Genomic DNA, 10,881 nt, shown 5'->3' on the forward strand with positions numbered 1-10,881 from the left:
CTCTCTCTCTTCTCCCACCACTGCCCTTGTTGGATACTAACTTCTGGGTTTACTGCTCTTGTGTTTGTTTTTGTAATGATAAGAAAATATATGCATATTTAAAAATTTTCTTCTTTATTATAAAAATTTGGCATTCTAAATATGCGTGCCTATTAGACCTCCTGGTAGAGATGTGAGGGGACAGATGGCTTTGAAGGTATATTTAGGGAAAAGGCAGGAGGTAGACATTTGGGGCCAGTCATGTAGAGATAGAATCAAAACCATAAAACTATTAGGAGGTTTTGATGAAAACATTACATTCATTTTGGTGAATAATACTTTATTCATAATAATACGTCCTGATACTTTGAGGATTTAAGTTACTCGTCCAAGTAAAGTGCAGAGCTAGGTCATGCATCTAGGTCTTTTTCTCCGTATTAGCCAACTAGAGCTGTCATAACAAAGTACCACAGACTGGGTGGCTTAAACGACAGAAATTCATGTTCTCCTAATTGTAGAGGCTAGAAGTTCAAGATCGAGATGTTGGCAGGGTGGCTTTCTTCTGTGACCTCTCTCTTTAACTTGAAGATGGCTGTCTTTTCCTACCTGTGTATTCACATGGTCTTTCCTCTGTAACATATCTGTGTCCTAATCTCTTCTTGTAAGGATACCAGTCATATTGAATTAGGGCTCACTCTAATGACCTCATTTTAACTTACATCTTTAAGGACCTTATTTTCAAATACAGTCACATTCTGAAGTATTTGGGGTTAGGCCTTTACCATATGAATTTTGGAGGTGTATAATTCAGCCCATAACATTCCTCTTTCCATGATACCAATTTTCTATGTCTTTGAGAGGCAACAGAGTTTTAGAGTCTAAAAGACCATATTGTTTCATAAAGGAATTAAAGTTACTTTGATGCTCGGGAGTTACTATTTCTCCTTTATCGGAAGGATGCTATATAAACATGAGTGATATAAACATGAGTGATATTTAATATGAGCCACAGTCCTCAGATCTGTTCTCAGGGAAAAGGTCTTGTCCTCTCTGGGAAACATGGGGTCTGAAAAGGCCCCTGACACAGAAGTTCTAGCAGTAAATTTGGGTCTTGTCTGGGCTAGAGGAAAGTAAGGTGAGCATATTTTAGAACTGTCAATGTCTGTCTCAGAGAAGTTGTTCTTTAACCACTAACAAATGTGGACTAATGGAAACCAGAAATATATCAGGTAAAAAAGTATCTCAAACTCCATCAATACACTTTCAGCTAGAAGTAACCCCAAAGAAATATCTCCTTTTAGATATAATCTTTAGTCATACATGGAAATCAAGAGTCAAGACTTATAAATATTGTAATTAATTCATCAAGTATTTGTAAATACATTGAAAATAGAATAAAACTCTTTGGGCTTCATGGAATGATTCCATGACTTCTCCAAGTCGCCTTTAGTTGGAAAGGCCCTATGATTCTTTTCTGCACTATTTTGAAACCTGTTTTTTGATATTTTTGCTGCTTGGTTATTATTCACTGAACTACAATGTCCTGCTGCAGGAAAATATCTTCATAAATTACTAACCAAAACTCATCGAGGGTCTATGGGAGACAAATTACTCTGAGTTTGCCTTCCAAGAATTTATAGTCACTTCCTAGTAACATTATCACTGACATTTATGATAATTTTTTGTTTAAATTTGAATATGTTACCTAACATTTTTACTTCTCAGAATAAATTATCTGAACTGAATAAAATTTGCTAGAAGATATTAGGCTAGAATAGAGGTTGAGCCACTTGGATGGAAGCTCCGATATTGTAACAGAATTTTTTTAAAGTATAAGATCCAAGGGCTAGTCAGATACAACATTTCAGTTGCCTTTGGTTGCTTAGAAAGGTGACATTGAGGTGTTTGGATAAGGGCAGCCTAGAAATTGACAGAAATTATATAAAAATGTAAATGTTGAGTTTACCAGTACACCAGTTATTTAAGGTATTTAATACTTAAAAATAAGAAAATCTATTATAGTAGAACAAAATGTGGAAAACGAATACTTTCTAAATATAATTACATGTACTGCCCCATGGTAATCGGAACTCTCATCTTCGACAGCCTTCGGCTCTCTCCCTGTCTTTGGGCCCAAGCTTTATTCACAAAGGTTACATCCAAACTGGGTTATTTAGACAGTCACATAGGTACACGGTCAGGACTGAACAGTTAAAACGTTGATACCACATTGCATCCCGGTTTTACATTTCTTCTTTGTCAGTAAACAAGCAGCCTGGGCCTCTCTAGACCTCTGAGTCTAAGCAGATACCGATTACTTAAAAACACCGTCAAGGAAACGTCAGCCTCAGTATACTATTTATGTGTTGCATTCCCCAAACGAAATGGTTTCGAGAGGTGACAGGCTTCCCAGGCCTGAGTCCCTCTCTCCTGAGGCCCTGACTCTGCTTCCTGTCCTCTTTCACTATATTTTGAGGGAAAGTCATTCAGGACGTCAGTCTCCAGCTGTTTTTAGTTCACTCGATTATGGCTGCTCCCTTTCAATGAGCATTATAATCTGGCATATTTTGAAAACATACTAAATAAAACTGAATCGAACAAAACCAAAAGCTCACTCGGGTTAAATACAGCTCACTCGGGCTCTTTTTAAATTAGCCCTTTCTGAGTTACTCGTTTTTAAGACAGATACTATCTCAGCTCATTGACTGCTTTAGAGAGTGTAAAATGACATGAGAAGTGAATGTACTGAGGTGCTTAAGTGTTAACCGGTGGACTTATTTACTACTGGATCCCAGAGAGAGAAACTCCGAGATGTCGCCTTTTGGTCTAAACCATTGTTTTGGGTTACCTTACTTTTATTGTACCCTGATAGGATCTACTGGAGTGGCACTAAAACCATAGTGTTTATATCTGAGGGGGAATTGGAAGAGTGAGACACAACAGAAGGGCCTGGGATTTTTTTCAAATCACACAGATAGATTTAGGAAAAATAGTGGAAGCCCTTCCTCCCATATCCAATCAATGGGCAAACAGAGATATGCCTTTATATGCCTTTATAAAACTTTTTCTATAAATTCGTGCATTAAAAAAATTAGTGACTAGAGTTCCCATTGTGGAAATAAACGAAGACCACTCAAATGAGAAAAAAACAAAGTCTATTTATTCAGAGCTTGCTGTAACAAGAGAATCAGCTACCAGCACTTGAGTTTGACAGAGACTCAAAGTCAGGCAAAAGAGAGGGAAAGCTTCACTGTGGAAAAGAGACAGCTTCAGGTGTGCCCTGATTGGAGGTTGGGGGCGGAGGTAACTGTAGGTAGGCTCACCAGAAGCATCCAATATAATTGGTTAGGGGTACACATTTGGCTTTCTCCTACTGGTCCAAAGATGCGAGCAGGGGGAAAGGTGGGAAGCCGTTAGTTGATAATCAAGTCTTGGCTGTTTTGCGTGGAATGCTACAGGGGCAATTGTTTGACTTCTTGGGCTGTTTGCTGCAGATTGTATGTTGGAGTTCTATTTTTACATATGGTTTGGCCTTTCAGTCTATATATTGAGTCTCTCACAATAGGTAATTATTTATATGTGGGCACTCTTTATATATCTCGAATAAGATCCTATTATCTGTTGTATATTGCAAATAACAGTTTCTCTCAGATTGTTGTTTTTCATGTTGGATTTTTTTTTAATATAATCAAATCCTTTTCTTTATGACTTTAGAAATTTGTGGCTTTACTAAGAAGGCCAACCCCTTTATAATATTACAATATTACGTGTCTCCTAAATTTCCTTTTAATGTTATTATAGTTTGAAATTTGTTTTGTAATCCAGATAAATTTTATTTTTACATAGAGTGTAAAAAGGTACTACAGCTTTATTTCCTTATCCAAATGAATAGCCAGCCATTTGGAATTAGACATTCTTCCCCTATTGGCTCAAAACCCATCTTTAACGAATACTAAATACTGATACATACCTGCATTTGCTTCTGGACTTTGCCCTTTGGATCTATTTTTCTGCTTTAATTACTAGCACATCACAGTTTATTTTGAGGACAATATTCTTTATTTCAGTTTTACTTTCTTACTTTAACTTGAGTCATGGAGAAAATAATTTTTTAATTTCAATAATCATAGGCTTTTTATCTTTTATAATTTTATATAGTTACTACATCATAGTATAAAAATGCGGTTTGTATGATTCCTGCTTTTTGATTTTGAGGATTATTTTGGTCTAACCTATATCAATTTTTATAAAGTTCTTATAGGTATTTGAAAATAGTGTGTAATCTCTATTTCTTGGACTATAAATATATATTCAGTCTTGTTATCATAAGTGTCAAATCCTCTACACCCTATTGTCTTAAACAGTTTCTAAGTTAGTTGTATTAAATTCTCTCTGTATGATTCTGGATTTGTCGATTTTTCCCTTGAATATCTAACAGCTTTTGGTTTGTATTAAAGCAATGTGATTAATTGTGTAAATATTCATGACTATTATAATGTCTTGGTGGATGTCACGCCTAATGTTTTGAATGCCACCTTCTCAGTATTGTAGAGCAAATCAGGAATTGAGAGGTAATTGAGAATCAAAGTGAAGAGTGACTAGACTTGAATTTTTTTTTTCTTTTTTACCTGAATACACCTAGGACTCATAGTCTCCTCAAAAGAAAACAGCTCAGTACAAATTAGTAGTTGATAGATGGTCCCAGGGATGGGGAGCACAGCATAGGGAATGCAGTCAGCAGTAATGTAATGGCTAGGTGGGGAGCCAGAGGAGAAGAAGAGCAATCAGGGGGATTGTTTTATAAACTATATAAATGTCTAACCAATGTACTGTATACTTGAAATTAATAGAAGAAAAGAAAAAGGAAAAAAAAGAACACCTAAGTGACAAAGCCCTTCTCTTCCTAAGAAGCAGCAGCCCTCTCCCGAGGACAGTACCGAATCGATAGAGCCAGAATGAGGCCTTGGGCAGCCCCCACCTGCCCCTCACCCCCTGCAACAGTATTTCTGTGGCTCATTTATTTATTTAATTTTAGACTTTAGGAAACCATCAAGTTTTGTGGCCTTTTTTTCTTGGCCACGGTCTTCCTTTTATGCTCTTACTATTATGTATTGTTTTTATAGGGCAGGCTCTCCAGTCCTGAGTATCTTTTACTCTACACTCTCTGTACTATCTTTACCTGAAGATGTTGGGATAGGAAAAACAGTGGCTATCTAATTGCTGTTAGATTGCTCTTTGAGATGAGATCTCAAGCATTCAGTGAAATGGTCCATTTTCTACCATCCTAGAAGTCTGTTTTGTAGCTGTCGAGTCGAAAAATCTCCCCTTGGTATGAAAATGTTGTGATTTCTAGGTAAAGGCAAAAGGCATGGGGTGCCCAGGGCCGCGCCGGGCACTGAGAGTGCCACAGCCATTCACTATGCTTTCCACGGATATTTTTCTTTTCGATAGAGGCAATCAATTAAAGTACAACCAATGAAATCAAATTTATATAATGTTAGTAAGCTTCATACGTAAATTCACAAGTTCTAAAAACCCATTTGTTCGTCAGGCTTTGTGTCCTAGTTTTCTTTTTCTTTCTTTCTTTTTTTTTTATTCAAAAGATATGGTAACTGACAACTCCCAGACAGAGGCCACACAAGAACCTGAGGAATATTCCTTCAAACATTAACAAACATCTTAGGAAGAAAACGCCCTCCCATGAAGACCATTAAAAATAGCAGAAAATCGTGTAGAATCAATTGCTAATTTAAATAGCATCGGCCATAAACTTTCTGGAAGTTCAGAGTAATTTTGTCCTTGTATATAAATAGATCTCGATTACCCCAGATATAGCTTTTTTTTTTTTTTTTTTTTTTTTTTTTAGAGAAGATGCCTCTTCTCACCCCTACGAATTTAGAGCAGGCCAGGTAACTTAAAGAGTGGGAGCTGATAACATTCCTTTCCTCAGTCTTGGAGTCTCAACTCTTCCATCTATGTGCCAGCCTATATTTACGGGGTGCCAGCCATTTGCTAAGTGCTTTTATATATTCTATTTCACTTTATCTTCATCACAAACCTGTAATGTAATTATGAGGATCCCCATGTTACAGATGACAAAACTGCAGCTTAGATTCAGTTTCATGAATCTAATAAATTAATTGTTTTAAGTATATTCTATCCAGTACTGTAGACAGTAAAGCATCATAGTTAACAGCATGGACACTGGAGCCCTGAAAACTAGATTCTACATTTTTCCAGCTATGTGGTCATGGGTGTGTTATTAATCTACGACCAGTTTTTCCACCTGTGAAATCTGCAGAGTAATTACAAATACCACAAAGATTTGAAGGGATGAAATATGATAATGCATGTTCTTTGCATACTGCATGGTTTGTTGTGAATGCTTAATAAATGTTGGTTATTACCAAGCCACTTTCAGTATTAAAAATACGTCTTTTCTGATTACATTTAAAATAGAAATTTGGCAGAGAGAGGACAGAAGCTCAAACCCATATCTTGCCAGCATGTTATTTTTTGTTAATGATATTAACAGGATCAAAACAAGTTTCTATTTATCTAGACAAACTCACAAACAAGCCATTGACACTGTGAACTTGGATGTTTTAGAATGCTAATCATCCCTAACAGTGCCAATTTCGGGGCAAAGTGCCAGCTGGAGAAAATTTAATCAGGGATACATCTTCCACATTTTTATTTAACTTTTTATGTACATTTAACATAACTGGTTTCCATGGAAAAACGTATAACCATAGAATATTTATGAAGGTGGTTTCTTGTACCTCTCATGCTTTATTTCTTGGGTTCATCCATTTTTCTGTTAACACACACACACACACACACACACACACACACTCTTAATTTACTCATAAAATTATTTATTGGTTGATTTATTGGTAATTGTGAAGGTTGACTAGACGATGTTACTGATCATGAGTTAACTCTGTAAGCCAGGGAGAGAAACTTGTAGAAGAGGGGCTGGAGAAGTAGTAGAAAAAAAGGAAAATAAAAAACACAAATAGAAAATGCCAAATAGAAGAGAAAACTCATACTAAATGAAGATATGGAAACTAGGGGCAATCATAAGAGAAATGAGTACTAGTGTGAAAAAATAAATGACTCAAGGACAAACACTGTACAAGAGTTTCTTATGACTGTCACCAGTACTTACATTTCATCTTGTTTCTCTTAGCTAATTACTTTTAAAAAAAGGGAGGCTATTGTTAATTAATAGCACAAAAAGAAAGTAAAAATTTAGGTACTAGTTACCTTAAGCATTTACTATGAGCCTTATGCGCTTACTCTTTACAAGCACTGGCTTAATTTCAGTTTGCTGGCTCTACATTCTTGGCATTGGAACTTGAAAAAAGGTTACATATTGAGAAATAAGTTGATTATCGGGGTTCCTAGGTATATAGGGGAGCTTACTGCTTAGAAAATCCTATACATAATTGAGACAAAGTTTTTCCATCTGTACATAGAAGTCATATTGTAGATTCTTCAATCGTATCTGAACAATAAATGAGTTAAGACTAGATCCGGTCAATGAAATGGTAATACACTCCTCATATTTAATACTTTAAGGCAGAAAATTTCAAATGGATTCCACAACAAAATAGAGAGGTTATGGAGAGGGCAGAGATGAGACTGCCAGTCCCCAGATAAATGATATGCTAACCATCCTGAAAACAACAGGCCTAGGTGAATTTACAAATATTGGATGCCGAGCACTTAGATGCCTGACTAGGCTTCCATTGCTCAGATAGGACACAGGAAGATTCTTCTTTGGGGAGTCTGAGCAGCCTAAGAGAAAATACTTAAAATCACTGACATCTCAATTTTCTGTCAAATGGCCCACTAGATCACATGATAATGAAGCTCAAAGTCAATAAGCCTGACACACGTGTTCAGAGCTTCGAACCAGGGACGACCTCCAAGATAAAAGATAAAAACCAGAACACACAAGGTAAAAACAACTTGGCAGAAAAAGAAACCAGTGAGGAAGAAGAAATCTTCCAAAACCTATTATGAGTATTCCAAAGAGTTAAGAGAAGATAGTGTATCAGTGAACTGAGAACAAGATGCTAGAAAAAAAGAATTCAGAAAACAAACAATATTTTTTTTTTGGAGATTTAAAAAGATGTTGGCAAAAGTGCAAAACTCAGTGGAAGAGTTGAAAATAAAGTTGGAGAAATAGCTCCGAAAATATAACAAAAAGACAGAAAATAAGTGAAAGGAGATAAGACATTTAGAAAACACTCCAAAAATCTAATACACAATAATAGAAGTTCAAAATGAGCAAAAACAGAGAAAATAGAAGATAGGAAATCGTCAAGAAAATCATTGAAGACATTTCCCCAGGAATGAAGGTCACAAATTTCCAGATTTAAAGGGCTCAGAGGACGCCTAAACAGTGGATGAAAATAGACCTACATAAGGCATATCATTGTGAAATTTCAGAACCAGGCACAGGAAAGATTCCCAGAGTTTCCAGATGGAAAAACAAGTCACATACAAAGCACTGAAAATCATACAAACTCTACAAGCTAGAAAAATGGAGAGTTCTTTTTAACATCAGAAAGAGTATTTCCTATGTAGCATTAATACAGAGCCAAACTATAATGAGATGATAGGGTAGAATACAGATATTATCAAACAGGAGAGACGTTCGATTCCAGAAAACTACTGGAAGATATGATCCACTAAATTGAGGGAGCGAATCAAGACAGAGAAAGACATGGGAGCAGGAAACAGGAAATCCAATGCAGAAGAGAAGCAAAAGGAATCCCTAGGAAAATAATGAGGAGGGATTCCAAGAAGGCTGCTCTGCACCCATCAGGAAGGACAAAGGGTTCATGGGCTTCAATGGAAAACTTTTGGCCAAGGACAGTGCAAGTCCTTTTCTCTGTTGCCAGCCCTCCCCCCAGAGGGAAGAGATAGATGTAGTAAAAGTCAATGAAACCACTTCATTTATTGATGAGTTCCATGATGGTATATGACTAAGAATAAATAATAAGATAATGAAAAATTATGATTTACACCAAATATTGGTGTCTCTCTGTCAATCAAAATCTTAATAAGAGCCCGCAGTTTCCATAGACAAGAATGAAGAAGAAAACATGATTCCGCCTGAATAAGAATCATTCTCCTTTATATCCAACCATTCAGACTCTATTCTAGTTTTCTATTAGTGAGGGCTGGGTATCCTTCCAGGAATGTGTTGGTTGCCACCTTTTTAAGTGGTCACAGTAGTCATGCATCCTGGATGAGGCGCTGTACCAGACGTACTCTCAGCAGGAAACCTGGAAGGCAGGGAGCTGCACCTCAAAGAGGTGGTGGGCAAGGTCAGGGTTCTTATAACACAGAAGAACATCTTTAGCTCAGCTTTCTTTTAAGGAATCCCTGCTCCTTATACTATGTTGAAAAACATAGACCCTTTATTTTTACTGTGGCAACTGAGGCTTTCTATAGAAATCTGTGATTCTCAGTTCAATACAGTAGAGATTATCTGATTGAGTCATTCCTTACATGGGCTAAAAAGTATGCCCCAACACTTATTAATCTCCAGATGTATAATTTTAGTGATGTTATAAAAGAAATATGTGGTTATTAGATATTCTTGGTGCATTTTATTTTGTATAAATTAATGCTATCGATTTAACGAGAGTCAGTTGTTGAGAATGTGTAAGTATTTAGAATGATATTAGTATTAGGTAATGTCTGAGAAATTCATAAATGAGATATTGTTTTTACTTTCTGCCTCAGCCAATCAGGAAGACATATTGTATACTCGTCAGCGACACTGACTCTCAGTAAGTAGAGGATGCCTCAGCACCTATGCCTACGGGTGTATTCTCTTCTCAGTTGATTTTGATCCATGCTCTCTCTCAGACAATATGAACATTGCTGTCAAAGTTGATCTATTCAATTTATTAAAGTCTTCCTTCCTTGATTTTTGTACTGGGATTTGACAAATAAAATAACAATAACTAATGGGAATTATTGAAATGAAAATGTCTTTTTCTTTAGTTTTGTTTATAAAAGTTACTAATGAAGTTCAAAGTCAATTTTTGTTTTATTAGAGGAAAAATCATTTTAGGTTTATTTTCACATGACTGGGAAAGATCAGAAATATTTCGGTTGCATTTTACCTGAATTAATTGCATATGTAGAGAATTTGCATTTTTCTCTGTGACAAAGTAATTCCTGTGTTTATATTTTATGTCCCAAATCCTAACATCAGATTTAAAAGATGTAGTTCTTAGCTAATAACTTTTGCAGCTTATCCGTAAGAAAATATTTTTTTTTGTATGGGTGATTCTGCAGTCTCTTTGATTTGCCTAGAAAACATATCCTTACTCCTTTCATTTACTTGAAAATAAATAGTGAAGACAAGACTATTACAACACTATCAGACAGTAACTTTTAAAGCATGTGAATTAAAACATATAGCAAACTATGGTTTTAAAAACATAAGAATTTTTTGTTCAGTCTGTTTTGCATTCCCCCAGCAAAACTGCTACCTTATTTACAACTCAAAAATTATTCTGAGTACCATTTGGTACTTCCAGAATTTCTGAATATTAGTTTTAAATCTTGTGAGTGAAATTAAAAATCACACAGTCGGTCATAGAACATATTGTCGCAACCGAGGTGTGCTAAACAAATGCAACTTGATTTATTGTCAAATCCTGAACTCAAAATAGAGTAGTTTCTCATTCTGCCTAATAGCAGAAAATTTTATCTAGTTCTAGATAATCTGTGTTGCTTGTAGATTCACTCTCAGTCTCTTTGGTAAATACTCAGTCAAAACCAGGATTTCCTCCATCTCCTTGTGCCTCTTTCCCCACGGTTGAGCAATGTTCAGTGGTGGGATTGAGAAGGCAGGTGTTCTCGTTCCCA

At 36.0% G+C, this 10,881-nt stretch overlaps 1 protein-coding gene across 2 annotated transcripts in view; it reads left to right on the forward strand.

The window, feature by feature from the left end:
- The window catches only part of CTXN3 (cortexin 3), a 49,399-nt gene that overhangs the window by 9,464 nt on the left and 29,054 nt on the right, over positions 1-10,881 (forward strand). Inside the window, exon 2 of one of the 2 annotated variants that reach the window (XR_002779868.1) lies at positions 9,745-9,962. The exons of the other annotated variant lie outside the window; for it this stretch is intronic. The gene's annotated coding sequence lies outside the window, so the exon portion shown is untranslated. Of the gene's footprint in view, positions 1-9,744; positions 9,963-10,881 lie in introns of those variants that run through there. 2 annotated transcript variants of the gene reach the window in all.

Source organism: Pteropus vampyrus, unplaced genomic scaffold (genome assembly GCF_000151845.1).
Source record: "Pteropus vampyrus isolate Shadow unplaced genomic scaffold, Pvam_2.0 Scaffold39, whole genome shotgun sequence".
NCBI lineage: Eukaryota > Metazoa > Chordata > Mammalia > Chiroptera > Pteropodidae > Pteropus > Pteropus vampyrus.